Source organism: Euleptes europaea, chromosome 15 (assembly GCF_029931775.1).
Source record: "Euleptes europaea isolate rEulEur1 chromosome 15, rEulEur1.hap1, whole genome shotgun sequence".
NCBI classification, from domain to species: Eukaryota; Metazoa; Chordata; class Lepidosauria; order Squamata; family Sphaerodactylidae; genus Euleptes; species Euleptes europaea.
The window spans coordinates 11760618-11785336 of record NC_079326.1 but is presented as its reverse complement, the minus strand read 5'-3'; positions in this window follow the sequence as shown (position 1 = coordinate 11785336).

Here is a 24719-nt window from a genome sequence, read left to right as displayed (position 1 = left end):
TGCTAAACCAGTTCATAGCAAGTTTAGGTTTGTCATGGATGTGTTTTGAATTAAAATTAATACTATATGGTTTCAGGCCAAGTTTTAATTAAAAAGCCCCACTTAAAATCTTAAGCCAAGGGAGATTCCATGTGGCATCCATTGAAATCCTCTTTATTTGTAATGCCCTGAAGTAACAATCAGTTTTCAATGGACTAAAGTGATCGAAATTCTAATCCTACCGGTGAAAGTGCGTTGTAGAATCAAGCCCTCTATTTAGTCTGTTCATAAAAATCTTTCACACTATTTTCATCATTCCTTTTTACATTAGAAAGAGAAATGAATGTTTTGTTCTTTTTTGTCCTTTGCCTCTTTTGAGAACTCATTTAATTTCAGCCTAGCAGGATGTTATTGATCAGGCACACAGATTTTTTCTCTCCCTCTCCAAGTGTGTTACAAATGTTTAACTCCCTCCTTACCAATAAAGTTGCAGTAATCAGAAAAGAGTATATTCTTATTGTGAAGGAACACATTTCTTAAATGATACAAACAGCTTGAATAACTCAATCTGTGTGGGGAGGGGTGGATAACAAAAATAAAAGCACATCTATACTCTTGCATTCTTTTATGCTAAACTTTGATATACTCAAAGTTTTTTTGGGTTTTTTTCCCCAGATAGAGATACAGTAGCTTGTCTGACCTTACAGGAATATTTTTTAGATTTCACATGCTGAAAAAGAGACCCCATGTCAATATAGCCGATCTGCTTTCATTTTTTTAAGGTTTTTTTTTTTTTACTGAAATGAAAATACATGTTTGAATTTGTTCACAAAATTCACAAAATCACACAAGGCTGGAAGATACCCCAAGGGCCATCCAGTCCAACCCCCTGCCATGCAGGATGCCACAATCAAAGCGTTCCTGACAGATGGCAAAAATTCACAATTGATAATGTGCTTTTAACTTTTATCGGATGTTTACTTTGAGATGCTTTATGCTGGCCTGATCCAAAGCCCATTCTAGTCAGGCAAGTGCAATTCTCATTCATTCCACTGACTGCTTGAGAATCGGACTAGCAGTGATGGAAACATTCTCTCTTTGTCATGATGAATAGAATTTAAAAGGCTATAATTGAGCTTAAACTATTTAATTGGCATTTTATTATAAGAAATCAACAGGCTTAATTTACTTGCCCTGACCTGGATGGCCCAGGCTAGCCTGATCTCGTCAGATCTCAGACGCTGAGTAGGGTCAATCCTGGTTAGTAATTGGATGGGAGACCACCAAGGAAGTCCAGGGTCGTTATGTAGAGGAAGGCAATGGCAAACTACCTCTGTTAGTCTCCTGCCTTGAAAACCCTACAGGGTTGCCATAAGTCGGTTGCTACTTGATGGCACTTTACACACACAATTTACTTAGGCATAGTTTGGACAATAGAAGGATTGAGAAAACTCTTCTGCTTTTGATGTGGTATTTGTATGAACACAGCAAATTATTTTTTTCAAATGTCCGAAATCTTAGTTGTTCAATGTATCATTCCAGAGTTCATTCATGAGAGTCAGTGTGGTGTAGTGGTTAGAGTGTCAGACTAGGATCAGAGAGAACCAGGTTCAAATCCCTGCTCTGCCGTAGAAGCTTACTGGGTGAACTTTGGGCCAGCCACACACTCTCAGCCTAACCTACCGCCCAGGGTTGTTGTGAGGATGTGGTGGAGATGAGAATTATATAAATGAACCATCTTGGGTCCCCATTGGGGACAAAGGTGGGGTATAAATGAAGTAAATAAAATACTCCCCCCCCCGACATTGTTCCAGAGGCTTCTAGACCTTGGGATATGCTGTTGATTACATTACAGTGTACCTGGCCTAGATGCGCAGTGGGAGGCCAGCACTGAATCCATACAGACCTTGTTTGGCTCTGTATAGTGAGCCCAATCCTGCCTGGCAAAATTGGTGGTAACCCTAAGTCAGGGGTGGGGAACCTTTTTTCACCCAAGGGCCATTTGGATATTTATAACATAATTCGTGGGCCATACAAAATTATCAACTTAAAAATTAGCCGACCAATAAGTTTCTCCATGGCCCGGGTGGGAAAGGGTTAACACAGTTTCTTGGGCAGTCCTAGCAGCTCCATAGCTAAAGACTCTTCTGCAAGGGGTGGGGGGGGGAAGGTTCCTTTTCTTGGCAAAACAAACTCATATCTGCCTTGAATAGAGGCTACTCCTGTCCACGGGAGGGGGCGGATCGCCAGTCTTAGATCCTTCTGTGCTAGAGATCTGTCAGGACCCACGAAGGGCCAGACCAAATGATTTTGCGGGCCTTAAACGGCCCCCAGGCCTGACGTTCCCCACCCCTGCCCTAAGTGTTAGTTGATGTAATGGTGGTATTAAACTTTGCAATACTATCAGTTAAAGTGCCAAAGTGGCTGCATCCCCCCCCACACAGCTGTTTTGGCATTTGACAAGGCTCGGGGAACATGAGCACCTCAACCTGCTGCACCGTAGGCCCAATTCTTGCAACGTTTTAAAATATTTCTAAAGTTATGGTGGTATCCATGTGTTGGACCCGTGAACGCTGTCATATCTAAGTTTGGCCCTTACAGGGGCTCATATATGGTAAGAATGACCGTAAATGTCCCTGGATCTTTTTTCAATGCAGTTTGTATCATCTTCATGTGGAGAATGAAGACTTTGGATCTTCTATGCAAAGATTGGAAGTGCAAGATCCTGTGTTAGAAATACCAGCTTTGAGTTTTCCTGCTTGGGAGATGTGCTGATTTCCGATGCAGAGACAACTTTCTCAACTGCTAGCCCATGGAGATTGTGTGTGTGTTGTTTGCACAACCTGTATCATTACGTTCTTGTAATATGAAAAGCAGCAGGTCTTGCAATTGTTGTTTCTAAAGCTTTTTATGGGTACAAAGGCTTATATTTCCCCCTTATTTCATTCTACATTAAGGATGTGGACATGTCATCAATATTCCTGTGTTGTGGACAGGGAACCCAATGAGCCATATTAGGATTTGGAGCCAAGCCTCCCAAGTCTGTCACATGAACACAGGAAGCTGCCTTATACTGAATCAGACCATTGGTCCATAAAGGTCAGTATTCTTTACTCTGACTGGCAGCGGCTCTCCAGGTTCTCAGACAGAGGTCTTTCACATCACTTACTACCTGGTCCTTTTAACTGGTGATGCCAGGGATTGAATCAGGAACTTTCTGGATAACAGAGGCTCTTCCACAGAGCCACAGCCCCTCCTGGTTCTTGTCCAGTGGACTGTGCTGATTTTTGTTTCAAAGAAATTAGCGATAACTTGTTTAGTGCCTGGAAATTGAGTGTGATCCACCCCCAAGAACAACGGTTTAAACTTTGGCATATGAAATTAGATATAAGTTGCATTCTGCAGAAATGTGGGTTAGTAGGCCTTAAGCAGTATATAGGCCCTTGCAAGTCTTTGAAGCTACAGCATTCTAATTTTCATTATCCTGATTTACTACCCAGGTGCCTCTCAAAGGTACTGCAGTGTGGTATGGCTGCCCTTACGGTTATCATTTATCATGCCTGCAAGGGCTGCATTCTGGTCCACAAAGTCTGGCTGGAATTTCAAACACAGTACCTGTTGTTAATTTGTTTCCAGTCCCTCTGAGCAAAAAAACCAACTCTGCGGAAAGCAAACCCCTGATCCTGTACCCTGCGAGTCAGTGCAAGCTTTACCACTGGAATGTGACAAGCATCAACATTATATCCTTCCCCAAGGTAGACAGTAATATCCCAGACATGAATTTTAACTTGGTTCCCTGCCTTCTTTTTTTATTTTCTGCAGCTGGCTATTCACTGACTACATTGCAAAGTAAGCTAGGACCTACTACATTTTCCCCCCTGGCACGGGTGCACATTTTGCAGCAGTGGGGCACAATTTATGCATAGTATCTGCACTACAGGATGTTCCCATTTATATATTCTTTGCATTGCTTATTGTCTCTGGCCTTTTTGTCATCTCTCGTGCAGGGATGTTTCCTCCACTTGTCTGGAGGAGTCATAGTGATGTCAGCATAAGCAGTCAGCTGGCCATGAGGGGCTATTTCATACATTCATTTACACTGCTTGGCTGCCTTAATACTCAAAAGTAGTTGATTGCAGAGAAATAACTGTTAGTCTGCTGTACCCAAAATTGCATGGGCTTGAGGCACTTTAATATAAAGACCACTGAATTTATTGTTGTATAAGGTTTCATGAGCAACTGCCGACTTTATCAGATACATGAAATGTTACTTTTAGTTGGTGGAGACGTATTCCAGTATTTGGAGGGGTGAAACAGGGATATATTCTGGCCCCTTTACTGTTCAGTTTTTATCTTATTAACCTGTTGTGAAGTTGTTAAGACAGGTGTTTCCCCTCTTTAGTGGGCCCACAGAGTCCTGACCTGGATAGCCCCAAGCTAGTCAGATCTCAGAAGCTAAACAGGGTCAGCCCTGGTTATTATTTGGATGGGCCACCTCCAAGAAATAAGAGGGGCGTTACGCAGAGGCAGGCAATGGCAAACCATCTCTGAATGTCTCTTGCCTAGAAAATCCTATAGGGTTGCCATAAGTCAGCTGTGATTTGATGGCACCCCCCCCCAAAAAAAAGCTCACAGAAAGTATCCATCCTTGAACATGCAGATGACATGGTGCTGCTATCTCCTACCCACATTGGTTTAAGGTGAATGTTGTCCAAATGTAGTAATTTCTGCAAAGATAAAGCTTTAAGAATTAATTACACCAAAGGTGTATGGTTTTGGGGGGAGAGGCCTTGTACATTGCAGTGGCATGTTGAGAGCATCTTCATTGATCATTGCAGCAATTTTTAAGTATCCAGGGGTAACATTTTGTGAAGTCATCTCACGGAAGGCACTTTTGGAGGTTGCAAAGTCTCTTGCTGTGAGAACAGTTGGAGCTATTTTAAAATTCTGCCATGCAAGGGGTGGTTTTTTGATTGCTTCTGTTCTGAAATTGCTCCAAACCAAGGCCACGGCACAGCTCTTATACAGTGCTGAAATGTGGGGCTGAAATGACAGAGCCATGATAAACAAGGAGACTGTCCAATATCACTTTTTAATGAAGATGTTGGCTTTGCCTGGGGCACTTCAGCAGGGGCCCTTCTTTGGGCAGAACTTGGCTTCCTCTATGTTAGGGCCCATGTGTATGTTGCCTTGATTAACTAATTGAATAAGCAGAGACCACTGGCCTGCTCAAGGCAATACCTTACCCTGATACAGGGTTTCTGGCTACAACCTGATTCTTCAACCCTGTTCTTTGCCAGCTAATTCCCAGGGTATTACCCTGGATGATTCCAAACTTTATGGGTCCTGCCTATGATAGGCATGGCACACCCATCTCCAAGTTTTCTTCATGGTTTGGTCAGAAGGTATCACAGCAGAACCTATTCCCTTTCTAATATCACTTCATGAACTCAGAATAGTTTTCATAGCCATCCGCTTCCAAACTATGCCAACTGCCGTGTTAACAAATGGTTACATTGGAAAACTTCTTGCCCACACCTTTGTCCTCATGGAGCTCCAGAAGCAGAGGACCTTTCCCACTAGGCTTTGTTTTCTCCTCTCTGTCAGAAGCCTAGATATTAATACCTTGGGGCAGCCTTCATGCCTTAACCAGCCTTGGCCCAGGTCCAGCAGTGGAGAAAATGATTTTTCTTCTAGCCCTGCGTGTCACTTGCATGGCTTCATTGTTTGCATTGGCTGCTATGAAAATTCGAGCCAAAGTCATGCATGGGGCCTGATTTGTGTTTTGGGGCAAGGCTCTCTTTTTGATCCTTATTAATTTTCATCTAACCTGTTTTTATTGTTCTCTTGTTAACCCTTGCATTTTATGTCTTTTTAATTTAATTTTAGATTATAACAGCCTTTAGATTATAACAGCCTTTTGCCATACACAATAAATTTTATCTTATCACCCTAAGCTACAAGCAGCTGAAAGCTGAGCGAGTGGGTGGATGGGAGCTATTTCAAAGAGAAGTCAGAAGTTTCCCAGGGCATGAATGTTACATAACAATGCAAAGCAAGATCTAGTGAATACTATCCTATGTGGACTGTGCCTAACTGTTGATGAAATAGCAAAGTAGGATGAATCTGAATGGTGTACAATAGGCTTGGATCCACCAGAGTGTTTCTGTGAATTTTGACTTTGGAGCATGACTTTCTCACCTCTCTCCCACGCAGCAGCCCAAATTGCCCAACCATGCAGTTTCAGAAGCAGCATTTTATGAGGCAGTTGCACTGCTGTGGAAGCGGGGAGGTGAGAAAGTTGCATGCCTTGGGTGGAAAGACTGGAAAAGAGGGACCCTTCCTTTCTATAGTACTCTGATAACCTCAAATCCCTACTGAGTATAAGGTCTCACATCTTCGTGTGAATTCCAACGTGGCAGCTTCTTGATAGTCACTGTTTGAAACTCTTCTGCTCAAGCTCTGCAACTTTTATGTCTGTCATTGAACATACAAAGAGATTGAAAGGTTCCCCATGGGTTTCTGAGCGTTTCCACTTTTAATGTCTGATTTATGTCCATTTATTCTCCTTTGTAGAGATTGTCAAGTTCTGCTAATTAAATGGCAAAGGTATTGCTGGCACCTGGCTGCATACATCATGTTAGAGGATGTGCAGGTGAATGAACCCTTGCAGCCGCTGGATCCTGTGATAGTGTCCCTTAATATGGGGACAGAGCTGGCCGTGGGGCTTATTGCATGAGTTGATCCCTGGGTTTGTATCTCCATTGGATGGTTCATTTTTGCTACTCTGTACTTGTTTCAGGTTCTGCTGTCTGCAAGCAAGGGCCCTACCCGGAGCTCCGTGACAGAAAGGGCCAACTTCCAAGAGAGGGTGGGAGAGGACTCAGCCGAATGTTTGAATGGTCTAAGTTGAAAAATATTGTGCTTGAGATGAAATGGGATGGCATAAAGATCCATATTTTCATATGCAAGTTGTTTGTGTCTGTGTTCAGTGAGGAATCAATGTGCTTGCATGAGTTAGCCCCGAGGATGCATGGTTGAAACATGATTTGGGTCAATTTTTGTTTTTAAAATGGATTACCTTTAGGGAAAAAAAACTCTTGCAAGAGAGATGTGGACATCAGCTTGATTTTGTGTCATCTCACATGTGATTGTGTGGTTATTGGTGAGCAAGCAAGACAGAGGAGAAGCCATGAATCAGGTGGAAATTGGAAGGTGCATGACATTGTCACCCATTGGGAAAAGACAAGCAGCTTGAGGACAGTTTGGGTGGGAGGATGTATGACATAAACTGAAGAGTATTTATGGTTTCATAACAGTAGATGTGAATGGATCCTAAATTCAGTGATGAATATGGGCACATGGGTAACTTTCTGTAAGAAAAATTAAAGTGTGTCTGTGATGCTTCATTTATTTCCTCGTCAACACGAGCTGATGACGCTTAAATGAGCCACAGTCAATGTGAACAGAGCAGATTGCATGATAAAACTGCTCCTCGACTGTATTGCGTTAGACCACAGGGCAGGAGTGGAGTGTGTGCGTGTGTGTGACCTGTCCCATGGAAAGACAATCTGTAAAAATATATCTACCAAACCTGTGAGAAGGCTAGGCTAAACCTGTTAGTGCGTCATCTGGTTTTTGTATGTAGGGAGTCAAACAGTTTGCAGGTGGCAGACTACATGATTGAACGCAATCTGAGCAGGTACTTTCCAGGAACAGTGTTACCACATCAGCTTTCTGTAGAGTAGAGGAGCAAGAGTTTTTTGATTGTCATATAAAAGTATGGCAGATAATGCCATACTTCACAGATCTGCAGATACGATTTGATCTTGTGCCAAAAGCTGATATATGTAGATAATTGAACTAACACTTTATTCAGAAATCTAATTATTACTTCTTGGTTGCTGGAAGTGTGGATTTAGTAGTCATTTGCTAAGCAGGTGAATCTGGTATAATTGTATTAAATGGTTCTCCCCACCCTATCTGAAGCCCTTGCAGAAATTGGCAAATTGGTTTTACAAATGGATTGGGTAGTTTTTGAATTCAGCAAAAGTGACTGATTGTGTATTAGGTTTAAGCCTTTTGCTCATAACTTATGGGGGATCTTTCCTGGGAGGGTATCTTACTAGCTCTATACTATATTTGCTTTTAGCTTGGCACTATAACACAGTATTGCAAATGGTCATTGTCCCCTGTAATGTGTCTTTTGAAATATTGAATCATCTTACATTTGGAATGAACTATTCATACCTCCTTGTTTTTGAGGTGCCTTGTGAACTCAGGCATCTGTGCATTGCCTTTGAGAGTTATGAGTTCATTATAGGCTTGCAATGTTAGCAACACTTTGTTTTCTTTAAATTTCTTCTTCATATTTATTTATTGATTATTCATTTGGCCACAATTTCCTAGATAATGATGGCACCACTGAGAATAGCTGGAGCAAGTTAATTTGCCAAGGTCTGGAAATAATGTGCTGCCTTCAATTTGTGGCAGAGAACAGTTGCAGTGGTACAGTTCAAGTTGCAGTGGTACAGTTCAAGTGCAAAGGTGTTCAAAATTCCAAAATAATAAAAGGTCACTGGGATATAATTTTCCTCATGTTGGCTCTTGGAAGAATAGTGCCAGGGATCCAAGCTCTGAGCTTTATCCATGAGCAGAATATATGTTGGTGCATGTGAATGGAAGTGATATTTTCTTGTGGGAGTGGTCCTTGTGCCTTATGCAGTGCCTCTCTGATGGGTCCATGAATTTGTGGGGGGGGGAGGTTTTGAGATACTGATGTTGGGAAGAAGAGTTGGTTTTTATACCCTGCTTTCCTATACCTTAAGGAGTCCCAAAGCAGCTTGCAATCACAATCCCTCCCTCTCCCCACAACAGGCACCTTGTGAGGTAGGTGGGGCTGAGAGAGAACTGTGACTGGCCTAATGTCACCCAGCAGACTTTGTGGGAAACAAACCTGCTTCTCCAGATTAGAGTCCACTGCTCTTAACCACTGCACCTAGCTGGCTGTCAAGGGGAGGGGAAAACCCCCCAGTGTGCAACCAGCAAGTGTCATTACCTCCTGGTGACTATGTTTCATGTCCTAGACCTCTAAATGCAAGTCTTGGTTTGAGATCTGCAAATCTGGCACCTGGTTTGGTAAGCTATAACTGCATCTTAGAATGTAATAGTAATTTTTGAAATAAATTCTCTACAGGCAGTCATTTTTCACTCAAGTTTTCAAAACACCCATGTATATTTGAATTAACTTCAGGGAGAATTTAAGAGCTAGCATGTAGGGAAAAGCTTGTCCTAATTTTTAAAAAGTAATTATACATAATACCCTTCCATTTCCATTTATTTACTAGCCCCTTTGACCAAAGGTCTTGAGCTTAACCATAACAATAATACATAATACAACACCAAATAATCAATTTGCAACACCCAACATATACTTAAGGTTAAAACACAGTAAAAAACAATTACTAAACATAGCATCACTAATACCATAACAATATATTCCCCCTGAACCAGCCTCATTGAAATCACAAAATTTGTTTCAACATTCAACTCGCAGCTTACATGCTTGTTTTGTTTTGACGTTTGAGCGACATCACCTCCGCCAAAAATCTTGCAACAGAACTAGTGATATCAGGGTGAATATCTCCCATTATGTGGGATATCACCCAGGACTCCAAGGGAACATAATACCCTTCTCTTACATGGGGTTCCCAGAGGTTTCCTATACAAGGTACTGAATGGGCCTTGCTTGCTTTGGTTTGATACCGCCAGACCACTTAAAACAACTCATCAGGTAAAGCCTGCTTCTAGTTCAGGGGTGGGGAACCTTTTTCCTGCCAAGGGCCATTTGCACATTTATAACATCATTCGGGGGCCATACCAGGTGTAGATCACCCCGGGGGGGGGAGGCTAGGGTTGCCAGGTCTCCAGCCACCACCTGGAGGTTAAACAATCACAAAACCACTACTGGCAGAAAAAAGCACAATTGATATGCCAAGTGAGTATATTTCCGTCTTAGTAACAAAAGTTGTCACACAAGTAAACAAGCATCCAATGCTTATAACCAAAGCATTCCAGCCATAGTTACAAAAGTGCAAGGTGCAAATTCCATACAACAGGTAAAGTTCATACATATAAATGTCATTCGAGTACAATTCATATATTTTTTCTTTTGAAATCAATTTATGTGTAGTCCATAGTTGCCAATATTATGGGTATCCGGTAAGTTGTCCCAGTTGTTTCACAGCAGCTTCAATATAGGCAAATCTATGTCAAATTTATGTCAATATTTCATGGAACATATGTTCCACACTCAGGTGTATAACCTCCTATGTCAGAGGATGGCTTGCTGAGTCACCTCAGGTTGGCAACCCCAGGGGAGGCCACGCAGAGAAGGCCTGCAGGGCGCCCCCGCTCCTCCGGTCCTCCCCCCCTCCCAGGCGGGAGGGCAGCCAGCGGTGGGCCCGAGCAAACGAGGCACCAGGGGGGCGCAGCCCGCTGTCAATCAGAAAGGGAGGAAGGAAGGAAAGAAAACAGAGAAAGAGGAAAAGGGAGAGAAAGAAAAGGACGGAGGGAGACAGACAAAGAAAGAGAGGGAGAGAGAAAAGCCTTTTCCCCCCCACACACACACACGCCGGCCCCATGCGACCTGGCCCCAGGCTCCATGCCCTCCCCGAGTCCACAAAAGGCCCCCCGAAGCCCGATTGGCTCCTGCGCGCATGCTCTGCCGCCAGGAACTGCGGGCCTCTTCCCCGCCCCTTGCTACTCAACAGCCGACAGGCAGCGAGAGGGGCTTACAGTGTGCCCAGGCGTTCCTGCACGCTGCGGCTATATGGGGCAGCCTTGGAGGAAGCGTCCCTCCCCCTCCTCTCGCCAACCAACAGCCGTCAGTCGGCGAGAGGAGGTCCAAAGGGCGCCGCAGCGCCCTGGAAGCCGTGGCCCCAGGAACACCCTCAGGGAGGGCTGCCCTGCACCACGCCTCCGTGGCAGGCCCCCGGAGCTCCCGAGGGCAACAAAAAATGTCCTTGGGGGCCGCATACCGCCCCCGGGCCTGAGGTTCCCCATCCCTGTTCTAGTTCATAAGTCATGTTTTTTTCCTTTCTCTCAAATAATTGTAATGGATAGTGTGGGTGATTTTCAGCCTTATTTCAACGATACGTAATTTTTGCTGCCATTTTCCTCCCATCTAATGATATTTCATTGCATTCATGCATATTGGGTTTATGTGCCCTCAGAATGTTCCCCAGATCTGGTGAGGCAGACAGAAGCTGGCAGATTCGGACCGATCCCTTATTCTCTTTATGTCTCAGGCAATCTTCTCAGTCAATAAAAGCGCATTTAACATTCCTGAAGAGATTGTACTACTTCGGGTGGCAGGGCGTGGATGACGTGTCCAAAAGCTCTCCGATCAAAACTCTTTGCACATTGAAACTAGTGTGCCGGGAGAAGGCAGGATAGGGTAGACCCCTTCTTCCATGATGTGTTTGGTAATTACGCAGGAATATGATCCATTGTGTGATTCTGTCAATTACGTTTTGAAGAGGTAGTCCCAGAATGCCTGAATTTCGAACGTCTCTCTGCTTGCGCGGTGTACTTTTTTTAAAGTGCCAATTAGACAGGACTACTTAGGATGATCTTGTGACCGTATTCTTGTGCTATTTTCAAGGCATTCCGTCTGTCCGTTCTCAGAAAATCAATTATTGTCTGGAACAATGAAATACGGTCAGTCTGTGTAGGCTTTAACGGTTGTTCTGCCTTTGTGTGGATTTAGGTAAACTTTGAATGGCGCTTAATTCTAACTCCAGAATAAGATTGGTCCTACAGATGGATATGAACCTACCACTATCAATGTATAGTCCATATTAGTACAAAAAGAAATATGTGCAAATCTAGTCTGTTTAATAGGTGGCAATGTAGTCTTTTTTTTGGTTTTTAAAAAAGTTCCGGTACTCCTATATAAGGTTGTGCTGATTTACACCTTCAGGACTTGGAAAACCCCTCCCCGAAAGGTGCTGGTACTCAGTACTGGTGAGTACTGCCGCAATTTATTTTTAAATAAAAACATACATTGAAATTTATTTTTCCAAATATTTCTATTGTTTATTCTTGACTTTAAATAAAGATACTCTTCTATAAAATGCTCTTAAAATAAAAGATTAAATACTGAGAAACTAAAAAACAAAAAGATTAAATAAGACCTGGCGATGAGAGCTGTTTGGTAGGCTGGGCCTGCCATGGCTCACCCTGAATTCCAGTGGGGGTGGCACTGCTCTGAGACCTAAATTGTTACTGAAAGACCACCTCCTCCAACAAAATTTTCTATTTTTGAGATGTTCTTTGGATATCTCTGCCTAACTGATCATGGAATACTATCCTTAGAGAGATTTGCTTTTAATGCCTACTTTGACAGGTCGTGGGTGCCAAAATAATTTTACTCTCTGGAGTTTTTAATGGATTATGTATTTCTGCTTTTGTCATTTGCTGTGCTGCTGGTTTTAGTCTTTCATTGTGTTTAATCTTTTAAAGGAGGGTTTTAATTTAGGATTTAGGCTAAGAGGCAGGATATACATTTTTAAATAAAAGTAAGGTGATTACTGAATTTCATTACCATGCTGTCTGGATTATAAAATCCCACTTTCTTACCTGAGTTCTCTCTGCGTGGGATTAAACTACAGTTATCTTTACCACCCAACAGAACTTAAACATCTAAATGATTATTGCTAAAATTAATGCTTGTTTTAGCATTAATTGTATATAAATAATGTATCATTTGAGCATGGAATAAAAAGAAACAAATTTAGAACGCAGCTGCAAAAATGAATGAAACAATGGCTCACATTGCCAGTCTATCTATGAAAATGCCAAGGATGCACTTGGACATTCCCGAAACAAAGATGCGCTAGTCTTTTCAAGTTATTTAAATTATTTTAAGCTTGGCCTCGAAAAGTCATTCTATCTTCCTATATTCCTTCATGTTGAAGTTTAAGCCTAAATATTTGCTGGCCTTGTTCTAACTCTGTTACAAAGAAACAGAACTGACTTGAACAACTATACCTCACAAACCTTCTCTTTATTGTAGAGACTTTGGCTCTTCCAAATGTCCAGTCCGCCTTATGTTTCTCTTGGCACTGCCATACTGTTACTATCTACATCAGAATTAAATCCCCATAGAGTAAGAAGGTTGTAACCAGCAGGGCTGTTCTCCTGCCAATGCTAATAATGGCTAAGTTGTGAACATAGAAGGAAAAGCCTTAATCTGCATGACCACTGTCTAATTGTCATTTCCCACCATGGTATTGAATTTACTTGTTAATGAAAAGGCTAGGAACCAGTTTTTGTGTAGCACATTTCTGGTTTTGGCTTGGTGATGCAATACAGTACCATTAGCTAAATGAATATTCCAGATAATTGAGAACATATTGTTGTATTGGAACAGATGGATTGGCAAATTATAAAGCTTTTTAGTTGTCAGGCAAAAAGATGAGAAGACACTGAAACTGCCACAAGATCAGGAGGTTGTAATCTGGAGAAGAGGTCTGTGCAATATGCAATTTTGCCCGTGCAGCTGGGAACTATAAGGTGAGAGACTTACAGACAGGTTGCTTCTAAGAAGGTTGATACTGATTTGAAAGAAATGCAACTTCCTATGGTGTATATATAACAATTTCTTTGTTGCAATGTAGATCCTGTTCAAAATAGTTTTAAAGGGTTTTGAAGAAATAGAAAAATTTGGAAAACCTGTTTATCAGAAATGAAAATGTGCAGATACGAGTGCCTTCAAGTCTCAGCTAACTTATGGCGACCCCTTTTTGGGGTTTTCATGGCAAGAGACTAACAGAGGTGGTTTGCCAGTGCCTTCCTCTGCACAGCAACCCTGGTATTCCTTGGTGGTTGGTCTCCCATCCAAATACTAACCAGGGCTGACCCTGCTTAGCTTCTGAGATCTGACGAGATCAGGCTAGCCTGGGCCATCCAGGTCAGGGCGCAGATACGTGTACACATCCCTTTTTCAGAGTGACTTTAGCTCTTGGGAAACTGTTCCAAGCCTAATTTGAAAAAAATTGGGGGAATCCAGACTTGTCTCTTTCAGGCCAAATCAAAGTGTAGCGAGGTGATTATTTTCAGGAAAAATATCCATTGAGATCTCGATGTGGTTGCCCGTTCATGTCTAAGGTTGAAGTTGGGCAGCACGGCTGGTGACATTTTTTGCATTGACAGCCTCTAATTAAAATGGAATAAGATAATTTAAGCATCTTCTGCTTGTTTCCACCTGTAAAGCTAACACTCCTCTCAGCTATGCTGGGCTGACAGACATAATTAAAAACCAATAGATCATGAAAAATTGTGTGCTTATCAGAGGCAGCTTAGCCAGTGTCAGCCCTTGGCCCACAGAACCAGAAATCACCACAAAGTCATATAGAGTCCAAACAGATGGCTTTTACTGATCAAATAGGCATACAGTGCAAACGAATAAAATGACAGCTATGAACGGCTCACTAGCTGGGAGATATTATAAGGCAGGAAAGGCGGGAGATTACACGCAGGAATACAGTTTCCCAGGAGCTGAGTTCCCAGGCTTAGGCATGCGACCTTGGGGGGCAGACAATACAGCACAGAGACAGAGGCAATAACGAAACCGAGATAGCAACCTGACATTCTGCTCTCCTCAAGGCCCCCTCCCAGTTCGCAAGGGGGCTGGCCTGTCCGGGTAAGCAATGTGAAAGGCGTCGACGAGGTCGGGGGCGGAGACATCCCGTGCGCGCACCCATTCGTCATAGGCAGGGGGGAAATGTTTCCAACGAACTAGATATTGGAGAGTGCCATGGTGAATACGGGAGTCAAGGATCTTGGAGACTTCGAAGTGTTCTTCCCCCCCCACCATGATGGGTTGCGCAGGCGGTGGGTCCGGATGCCACCGTGGAGAAGCAACATGGGGTTTGAGGAGGCTTATGTGGAAAACAGGATGCACACGCCTCAAGGATTTGGGGAGAGCCAGTTCCACTGTGACAGGGTTTATGACCCGAGTAATGGGGAAAGGGCCAATGAATTTGGCGCTGAGTTTATGGCACGGTTGGGTGGAACGGAGGTTTTTGGTGGAAAGGTAAACCAAAGCACCCACTTGCAGATCACCCCCGGGGGAGCGATGTTTATCAGCTTGCGCTTTGTATTTACGTTTGGCCCGGTCGAGGTTGCTAACGAGCCAGGGCCAAGTGGTACGGAGGGCGTGTGCCCAGGAGGCAATGTCGGGGTTCCCCTCCCCCTCTACATCATCTGTAGGAACGATGGGACTGAAATCTTGTCCATACACAGCAAAAAACGGGCTAAAACCTGTGGATTGATGCATGGCATTATTGTAGGCATATTCTGCTAAAGGTAACAGTTCCACCCAGTTATCCTGGTGGTAGTTAACATAACAACGCAAATAACATTCAAGTACAGCATTGACACGTTCAGTTTGACCATCAGTTTGAGGATGGTATGCGCTAGACAATCCCTGTTCCACCCCCACCAACTTGAGGAAAGCTTTCCAAAACTTAGAAACGAAACCACTTCCGCGGTCACAAATTATTTTACGCGGAAACGAATGTAAACGAAATATATGCGTTACGAAGAGGCGGGCCAGTTTCTGCGCAGAGGGGATCCCTGCACATGGAATCAAATGTATTTGCTTAGAAAACAAATCAGTAACAACCCACAACACAGTTTTACCCCCACTGAGAGGGAGATCAGTCATGAAGTCCATAGCAATTACTTCCCAAGGTCTGCTGGGCGTTTGAAGAGGTTGTAGCAGTCCCGGGGGTTTGCCCTGCGATCGTTTCGCAGCGGCACAAACGGGACAGCTGCGGATGAAGGAGTCAATGTCGGAACGCATTCCCCCCCACCAGAACTGTCTGCGCAATAAGTGAAGGGTCTTCAGAAACCCAAAGTGCCCAGCTGTTTTGGCTCCATGAGCTAAAAGTAAAACGTCCTTCCGGAGAGCTTTGGGTACATACAATTTTGAGTCTTTGTACCAGGACCCCCCTTGTTCCAAAACACCAGGAGGTAGGGTATGAGCGGAACGTTCTAAAAGGCACTGGTCCCGAAGAACAGTTAAAAAGGATTCGGAGATGGGGATTTTGGAGGGAGCCCCCCCGTCGGTCCTGGAGATCTGAGAAATAGTTATAGGGTTAGTGCTTACGTGCGGCGGCGCGCAGACTGCAGGCGGCTGAGCGGTCGGAGGGGTAGGAGGGGGGGGAACTCCGGTCTGTTGCGGTGGCGGCTGGGGAGCCGGTTGGGCTGGCGGAGCTTGCGAGTTAGGGAAGGTGTGTTGATGCTGGGATCGGGTTTGCACAGCCAGCATAGGTAGGGCCCCACGTTGCATAGGGGTGAACAGAGAGTTGGTAGGTCTTTCGAGTTTTACCGGATATTGTGGTAAACGGGAGAGGGCATCCGCGAGAACGTTCTGCTTCCCAGGGACGTGCTTCAGGGTGAAATGGAACTGAGCAAAGAACTCCGCCCACCGTTGTTGTTTCGCCGATAGCTTATGGGACCCCGTGAGGGCAGCTAGATTTTTGTGATCGGTCCAAACTTCAAAGGGTACTTTAGACCCTTCCAAGAATTGCCGCCATAAAGTCAGTGCATGATGAACTGCAGAGGCCTCTTTCTCCCAGATGGGCCAGTTTAATTGAGCGTGCGCAAATTTTTTTGAAAAGTAAGCGCAAGGGTGAAGAAGACCGTCCGGTCCTTGTTGGAGGAGAGCCCCTCCCATGGCTACATCGGAAGCATCGACTTGCACAATGAACATTTGATTTGGGTCTGGGTGCCGTAGCACCGGCTCCGAAGTGAAAAGGCGTTTGAGGGCCAGAAAGGCGGCTTGGCATTGCTCAGTCCATAGGATTTTTGCGGAGGGCAAGGCAGCCGAGCTCACTTTTCCCTTAGTTTTCAGCAGGTCCGTAATGGGTAGAGCCACTTGGGCGAAGTTAGGGATGAATCCCCGATAGAAGTTTGCAAATCCCAGAAATTGCTGTACTTGCTTACGGTTGGTGGGGGGAGTCCAATCGAGGACGGCTTGGACTTTGGCGGGGTCCATGCGAAGACCTTGGTGGGAGATGATGTATCCCAAAAACGTGAGTTTGCTTTGGTGAAATTCACACTTAGCTAGTTTAGCGAACAGTTGATGGTTACGTAGGCGTTGTAGAACTTCCCTGACCAGAGTCACATGCTCGTCCATAGTTTTCGAATAAATGAGAATGTCATCTAAGTAGACCACCACCCCACGATATAGAAGGTCATGTAGGATTTCATTGATGAGTTGCATGAAGACCCCCGGGGCCCCTTTTAATCCGAACGGCATTACAAGGAATTCATACATTCCGAAACAGCTAGAGAAGGCAGTGAGGTGCTCATCTCCTTCGCGGATACGGACTCGGTAGTAGGCTTCCACCAAGTCTAATTTAGAGAACACACGGCCTTCCTGTAATTGTCCCAAAATATCCGATATTAATGGGATAGGATAGGCGTTGGTCTGGGTAACCGCATTGAGCTTTCTGAAGTCAATGCACAGGCGAAGGTCGCCTTCTTTTTTCCGGACGAAAAACGCGGGGGCCGAGTTTGGGGCATTCGAAGGGCGAATGAACCCTCTGGCGAGGTTTTTGTCCAAAAAGTCCCGGAGGACAGTGCGCTCGGAAGCGCTCATAGGGTAAATCTTACTTTTGGTTAATGTGCAGTCCTTTACTACTTCAATCGCACAGTCTGAGGCCCGGTGGGGGGGTAAGGCATCACATTCCTTAAGGTCGAAGACATCTTCAAAGTCCCGGTACACAGCGGGTAGAGCCGGTGGTACTGGGGCAGTAGAGGTTAACGCTGGAACGGGCGGAAATGGCAGAGCAAAGTTTTGCCGATGCTGGTCGCAGGTGGGACTAGCGAAAGAGATAGTGTTTGTTTCCCAATCAATACTGGGACTATGTCCTTTAATCCAGTTAATTCCCAAGACCACTTCAAATCGGATAGGGGCTATAGTGAAGTCTATTTGTTCCCAGTGGGAACCAATTCCCATTGCCACCCCTATGGTGCGATGATCAACTGGACCCCCCTGGAATTGGCTCCCGTCCATTTGAGCAAATTGGACGGGGGCGGGTAAAGCCTCTGAGTCGGCTCTGAGTGCAGCAAACGTGGCTTCGCTTATGAGAGTGCGACAGCAACCGGAGTCAATTAGTGCTTTGACGGGGATTTGTGGACCTCCGTTAAGTTGTTGTAAAACTGCATCTACGTAGACGGTGGAGTCCACTTCTTTGATTTTGGTAGGAGCATTCGGTTTGATAGGAAGATCCTGAGAGGTCTGTGGAGATGCTCCATTCACCACAGACCGGAGCCGTTTTTTGACAAGTCGAGGGGAGATTCCAGGTTTAAGGCTGGGGAAATCCAAGGGTTTTCCTCATCCGAAGAGGGAAAGCTGTCCCCCAATGGGGCACTTGTAATCCGAGACCCGGCGGGGTCGTTGGAAGCAGGCAGGGAGGCTGGGTCCCCGACATGGAGTGCAGAGGGTGTGGGCCTTCCCGGAGCTGCGCTGCGGGTGGCCGCGGTGCCTCTGCGTGGTGGACGACCTCGGGCGCGGGTTGTCGTGCTGGGACGAAATAATTCCTGGCGGCGTGGGCAAACGGCTGCAAAGTGGCCCATTTCTCCGCATGTAAGACAGGCACCCCTCTGAAATCGGGCTTCACGTTCCTGGAGCGGACGTGGGGGATTTCGTGGGACAAGTAGTGGTGCCTTGGGTTGAGGTTTTGGGGTGCCCTTCTCCTTGTGCTTTTGACGGACGAGAGAAATAAAGCGGCGGCTTTCCACTTCCTCGGCTAATAGGATCCAGCCTTCGAGGGTATCGGGATCGCCCCGCATGTAAGACCAATTCAGAATGTCAGGATGCAAGGCTTCCCTGAAATGATGGATTAGGGTGGTCTCGGGCCAACCTACAATTTTACTTGCCAGTCGCTGAAATTCATCGGCAAATTCCCGAACTGTAGCAGAGCCTTGTTTTAATTGTAAGAGTTCCGTTTTGGCTCTTTCTCCCAGGAAGGGGTCTTCAAACCTCCTTCTCAGGGCAGTCATGAAGTTGTTGAGGGAACGAATCGCACGAGAGCGGGTGTCAAACTGGAGGACCATCCAGTCAGCCGCTTTGCCTGTCAGGAGGGAAGCTACGTACCGCACCCGGCTATCTTCCGTGGGGAAAAGTTGACCTTGTTCTCGCATATAACTGTCCACTTGATGCAAGAAACAAGGCAAAGTCTCAAGAGATCCGTCATAGGTAGTCCTCAATTTGAGTTGCTTCCAAGGGCCGGGCGCGGGCTGACCCGGTTGCACGGGTGGTCCGGGCGGAGGAGCAACAGGAGCTCCAGGAGGCAAGGGTGGAGCAGGCACATTAGCAGGTGGTTGCACGGGTGGTCCGGGCGGAGGAGCAACGGGAGCTCCAGGAGGTAAGGGTGGAGCAGGCACATTAGCGGGTGGTTGTACGGGTACCCCCGGACCCGGTATCGGAACGGGCTGTCTCTGAGCTATCAGGGTTTGTTGTAATTGCCTGTTCTCGTGAAGCATAAGTTCCATTACTTCTTGGAGTTGATCAACACGGTCGGAGAGCTCCCGATTCTGGGCTCGTAAAAGATGAACCTCCTCACTTGGGCCACCAGTAAGATGAGGCTTACTGGTTCGGAAGCTCGTGGCCCATTGAGAGCTATCCCCATATAAATCCTCGTCTTCAGACTCATCTGAGTCTCGACGTCGGTCAGCCAAACGGCGTGCGCGTTGGGTCGCACGCGACGGGACAAACGCCGGGGAAAAAGTTAGACCTGATAGTCCCAGTACATAGTCCTTGGGGCGCGTGTCCACGTTCGCCTGATTCCTTGCTGCAGCCGCCCTGGCTGCTTCCGCCGCCTCTCTCTCTCTTGCGATCCTAGCCGCTTCGGCGGCTTGCTGATCCGCAAGAACTTTGGCGTTCTCAAGTCTTAGGGCAGCCTCTGCCGTAACGCGCGGCAAAAGTTCTGTCTCGAGGAGCAAGAGTATGGGGTCAGGTTCCCCACCCAGCAGAGGTTGTACTCGAACCGCCAGTGCGGATGCCTCGGCTCCAAACGTCGGGGTCAAAACTTGAGCCAAGGTGGCTACCGGGGTGTCCTTTGTACATTCCACAAGGAGGAGAGCGGTGCTAATAGCGACTCGCTTGGCCTCAGCCTGGCAGCTGGCCGCATCCGGGATCAGGGAAAAACCCTCCGGCGGGGCTCCCGCCATGGTAGAAAGAGTTTGTCGAGAAATAAGATTATCCAAAAGTCCAGTTAATATTTGTAAATCCTCAGTCGCCAATCGGGCATCGTCCAGTAATTGATCCAAGTCCTGAAGATCTAAACGAGCATCAGTATCCTCCGATGTTAACATCCAGAGACGTCCTGTAAGAGATTGCCACTGCGCGTGTACCAGTCCCCTCAAGCGGCAAACCTCTCGGTTCGTCCGGAAAAGTTCAGCGATTAAGTCCTGTAACAGAGTAGGGTCCTCTGAGAAGGGCTCCAGGGTAGTAGATCACCTGGAGAGCTGCACAGCTCCCATCCAAGTGGCAGGCGAACCCCCCTGGGCTCCAGCCTGGCTAGGAGAACGGTGAAGAGAGATAGCTGTCATAATGTCAGCCCTTGGCCCACAGAACCAGAAATCACCACAAAGTCATATAGAGTCCAAACAGATGGCTTTTACTGATCAAATAGGCATACAGTGCAAACGAATAAAATGACAGCTATGAACGGCTCACTAGCTGGGAGATATTATAAGGCAGGAAAGGCGGGAGATTACACGCAGGAATACAGTTTCCCAGGAGCTGAGTTCCCAGGCTTAGGCATGCGACCTTGGGGGGCAGACAATACAGCACAGAGACAGAGGCAATAACGAAACCGAGATAGCAACCTGACAGCCAGTTGAAAAATGATGCCACAGCAAATTTGCCATTGAAGTGTAGCACGAAGTACATTTGGTAGAATGCTTCTTATGCTGCTTTGAAATGTGCTTTTCTCATGACCAGCTCCTGGAACAGATTATCATGATTGTAGGAAGCACTTCAAAGGAGATGGATGTGGCAAGATATATTTTACGGAAAACTTTCTGGCATCCTTCACAAAACGGAAATTACAGATGTGTATTCTCAAACTCTCCGGCAGCAATTAAAACAAGAGAATGGGCCACTGTGGATTTCTGCAGTGTTCAGTGTAATTTTACACTTGCTTGTTGCTGTTCTTCATGAGAGCGGTGTGTTCCATCTGAGGCCTAGTTCTCGATGATGTGATAAATCTGTGCCTGCCTGGTGTCCCTTCAGTGATGGACTGAAAATGATAGTTTTGGAGAATTGTGTGCAAGCCATAACACCTGCCTTTTGCCACATTAGAAAGAATACTTTAATTGGTGGGTGCAGGTTGGTGGTGGAGAGGGGATTGGCCAGCTTGTTCAGATACCACAGGCATGCTGCACTGTAATAGTCCTAAGGCTGCCAAGTTATCAGAAAAAAATGTTGTGTCCTTGTGCCCATATGAGCAGCTTGATCTGCAGAAGTCGGTAGATGAATCTTTTCATGGCTTTGTAATGTCTGCAGATCAAGCTGTAGTAAAAGGCAATGGAGCATAGGCTGCTTAAAAAATTGGCAGCTCAAGTACCCCTTAGCAATCCATACCACTATTAGTTACATAAAATGTAGTGGATATTTAAGTTTAATTGCTGTTGGGGTTAAGGTGTGATAGTATTTTTATGAACAATCCATTAATCTCTTGGTGTTGTTTCCTATGGGACATTTTGTATTCTGTTTCTAATAGTTGTGCCCAGTATGTATGCATACAGTGTGGGATAGAAAGGACTTGTGTGTGCAAACTAAAGCTTTTCTCAGGTACATCTGAGCAGGAGCCTGATCCTTTCCCATTCACTGTTCATGTGCATTTGCAAGGAAGAAGAAGGGTAAGCTGAATGGGATTTCTGGGGGTTGGGAGAGGTGGGACTTCAGTCCTTTGCATAGCTGACAGAAGAGGCTCAAAGTTTGTACGGTAGGAAAATTTGCTCAAACTGCATGCTTTATATAGTTTGTAGAATTTAGCTTTCCTTGGCACAGAACTTGAGTTACCTTAGCAAGGGTATATGTATTTGTTTTAAGCACACAGTATTCCCCCAGCCCTAGTGGTGAGCAAAATACCATGCAGGAAAGGAAAATAGATATTCCATAAATCTCCTTGCCTGAAGACAATATGGGTGTAGGTAGGAGCATTTCACTTAGCCTTCCATCCTTCTGTGTTTGGTAAAATGAATACCTAGCTTGCTGTTGGTAAAGTGTAGACGACTGAGGAAGGTAATGGCAAACCACCCGTAAACATAGTCTGCCCAGTGAATGTCGTGATGTGACGTCACCACATGGGTCAGTAATGACCTGGTGCTTGGGCCACCTTTGCCTTTTTAGGAGCATTTGGGTTTTTTATCTGCACTCTTTTCTCTGTCTGTGCAGCTTTATTAATGATTATTATTTCTATAGCATCATTAATGGGATTGGTATTCCCAGTGTAAGAGAAGGGAGGGGGAGACAGATCCTGCCCCAAGGAGCCTGGAATCTCGTGGTGATGGTGCTCCTCTTTCAGGAGAAGCTTCTACATTATTACCAGGAGAAGGGAAAATTATTGTTTTGTATTTAGGTGCGCCCTCCAAGAAGCGTATGCATTATAAACACAGTTTACTTAAAACCACACCAAAAAAAAAAAAAGATAAAAAAAAGTTTAACATCAACAACTCAAACTCTTCCTTTGCTTTTAGCTGACCGGACGTTTAACATCCAGAAACTGGACCTGAGATGGCAATAGCATCCAAATAATGTCCTGCCTGCTGATGCCAATTAATGGGAGGAGGTGAAGGTGCATGTTGGAATATGGGGCTCACTAAAGAGGCAGGAAATGTTTGTAAGAGAAGCTGTCCTGAATTAAAAACTGCATGTGTCACAAGAACGGGCCTCTTTGCAATCACATATTCACTACCAGTCGGAAGGTACAGAGGTTGTTTCTGCCATGAAAAGTCTATGTGGCTGCACAGATAAGGTCTTCCTTTTTTCTTAAAAGCATTCTTTAATAACAGGCGGTGAATTTTTATCATATCTAACTCTGAACTTGGCCTCCAAGTGCAGATCAAAAAATCCACACAGTGAGGCAAGGTACTGAAAGGAGATATGGTCCTACGCTTATTCTCATATGGGGGAATAACCCAACAGTTATAAAAAGAGGGGGCTAATCCCCCCGAACAAACAGAAGCATCACAACTTCAAAATGGTAACACATTTTTAAAGGACGTATTTTGAGGAAAAGCAAAGGAGTGGCCGAAGGGAAGGAGATAAGGTCGCAGAAGTGGCAACGGGGGGCAGCAAGAAGGAAACTCATCGAGAAACAAGGACAGTAGTAGTTGGGAGAAGGAAAGAAGGTGATGATGGGAGGAGAGGAAGGCACTGACAGAAAGGAGAGGGGGAGGAGAAAGGTTTGGGGAGAAAGAAAGGGCAGGAAGCAGGGCCCAGTAGGGGGGGTTGGGGTTTCCCCGTCCCTGTGAATCCTTGCAAGTCTCTCTCATATCTTCCTGTCTCATTTTTCCTACCCTTTCTTCAAGGAGCTCTGGACAGCATCTGGAGTTCTCCTGTCCTTCATTTTGTCCTGGCAAACTATCTTGAGAGAAGGCAGCTGGCCTAACGCCACCCAGTGTGCCTCATGGCTGTGTGAGGATTTGAAACCAGGTCTTCCAAGATTTGCAGCCCGATCCTAAGGGAGGGGGTACTTACACTGTGCTTGGGGGTAGTGTAGCCACACTGTCTCCTGAGTGGCTTGCTGCAGAGCAGAAGATATAAGAAAAGAACCCCACACACACACACACACAAAGCGCTGGGAAACTCCTCCATAGAGTTTCACGGGGCTACACCTGCCTGTTTACAGGCGTAACTCCGTGGCAGCATAAAGGGGCATTCCTGGGCCAAAAGGGGTTAGAGATCTGATTAATGTCAGCTCCACCCCCAGGAATGCCCTGGGAACACCCCCATCAACGCCGGCGTGAGGCTTTGTACCAGAAAAACCCTGCCGACAAGGCAGCGCCGGAGCCTTGCTCTGCCGCATGGCTCCCCTACACCAGTGTACGTGCCCCTGCACCGGCGTCTGTGCCCATTTAGCTGGCATAAGTGGCACTTAACACTAGCGTAGGGGTCACACTGCCTGTTCAGCAGCTTTGGCCACCCCTTCAGGATTGCTCAGTTAGTTCAACAATGGTGGTTGCTTTGTTTGAAAAAAGAACCTCGTGCAAAATGTGAAGTTCAGTCTCTGCTCTGCATGTTTGTAATCCTGAATAACTGAATCTCAGAAAGAAATTGTGGCTTGGCTGTCGGTACAACGGCAGACAGTGTTAGGTCGTGAAATGTGCCGTGTGTGTGGATAAATGGTTAGTGAGGAATACATGAATCGGCTGCTGCAAACGTTGCCAGGCAGTGAAGTCAAATGAGAAGAGGAAAGCTCCTTACAGATGTTGCTTTCTTCCCCTGGTCCCCACACACTTCGTGCTGCTGTGTACAAAGTGAGCTGGATGACAGGAACATCTTATACAAATTCCTGCACTGCTGTGTCATCTAAACTCTCTTGCTTTAAATGAAAAACGTTTTTGGCTGTTTTACTCAAGCTGTCTGCTGACATTACTTAAATCCCTCAGGAGTAATGTTTACAGATAGGAGGAAGTGGTGGAAGTAATAG